Genomic DNA, 1,373 nt, shown 5'->3' on the forward strand with positions numbered 1-1,373 from the left:
TTTATTTAAGAAATGTTTAACTATAAACAACCTGCGAAAATCACATTAAGTACTCCTTTACCAACATTAAAATGGAGCATATATTCTTTGGGTTAATAAGCACTAAAAAACCAATTCAAGATTCTTGAGTGGCAGAAGACCATAGGGGATACAGGTCATGCTAATAAAATAGAACCTATAAAATCATTTGCTGAAGGTAAACGTTACCATATAATGTATCCTGGCTCCGATGCCACTGGTCAGAAAACCCATTAGATAACACTTAATTCTTAAATTTCCCATTTGTAAGAAAACACCTTTTGGTTATAACTCACTTTTAAGGATTTAGAATTTTCACTCAACTTATCTGATGCAGTTTTTAGAAGTTTTGGGTCACTGGTTGGATATCTGAAAATTGTTTGAGAGATTAAAGAACTTAATCTTAATTCAGTGCATGCAATGAAAGTTAATGTAGAAAATTTATAAGCAACATTTGAAGGTTCCATTAGGCTTCCAAAATGAATTTTAAAGCCATTATCTTGAATTTCCTCCTTAGAAGGCCTTTTCTTTTTTTCCCCCCATAATCTCCATTTAGGCTTACTTTGGTGTTCAGGATCTCCGGTTATAAATGTAGTCATTCATTTCCACAAGCTGGAAGGATGATTTCCCCAGTAATGGTATCTGACTTAGGTGCTCCAGAGTTTTAGGGTGCAACCCACAGTTGGCAAGTTCCTTATGAACAATTTCCTTGTCCAGTACTTTATCCACTGGCGGGCTGCTATAAAATACAGCAGTTGACTCATGTGTGTACAGTCCTGCTGAAAAAGACCCGCTCTGAGAAGACTGGAGGAGCATTAGCACAGAGTGTAGAGAATGAGGCATCACCGGACCTGCGATCTCCAAACTAAACTGATCTTTGCATCCAGAAGGAGCTTCTGTCTTCACGTTGACGCTTCGTGCCCTAAGCGTTTGCATGGTGGCGCCTCTGAAAGCTCCAGGGGATAACAGGGCTGGTGGAAGTCCTGCCTGTGGACCAGAGGTGGCCACTAGACTCTTAAGAGTTGATCAAAAAATTGAGCAAGGTAAAAGCGTTGATTCCTTTCACCAATACAACAGACTCAAGCTTATGATCCATCTGCACTGCATGTTTTTCTTTCCGCAGCTCAATAGAGGGTATGTCTGGCTTTTTAATTTTATCTTGCACACCCATCTCCTTCAACCAGGAAAAAGTTTCCTCTTCATCCTCATCACTGATGGCTTGCTCCTCTCCGTGTCCCAAGCTTGTTCCCGATCCTTTCTTCTTATGGGCAGTTTCTTTTATTAAAGGCAGAGAAAAGTCAATACCTTCATTTTTCATAGCTTCTCTTAAACCTCTAGTTGTGGGGGAGATGAGA

General features: G+C 39.8%; 1 pseudogene; it reads right to left on the reverse strand.

The window, feature by feature from the left end:
- Positions 1-588: 588 nt before the first annotated feature.
- On the reverse strand, positions 589-1,369 carry LOC101640779 (annotated as a pseudogene).
- Between the last annotated feature and the right edge of the window lie 4 nt (positions 1,370-1,373).

This window comes from Echinops telfairi, unplaced genomic scaffold, assembly GCF_000313985.2.
Source record: "Echinops telfairi isolate 266 unplaced genomic scaffold, ASM31398v2 ScPeMD7_1673;HRSCAF=2187, whole genome shotgun sequence".
Classification (NCBI taxonomy): Eukaryota; Metazoa; Chordata; class Mammalia; order Afrosoricida; family Tenrecidae; genus Echinops; species Echinops telfairi.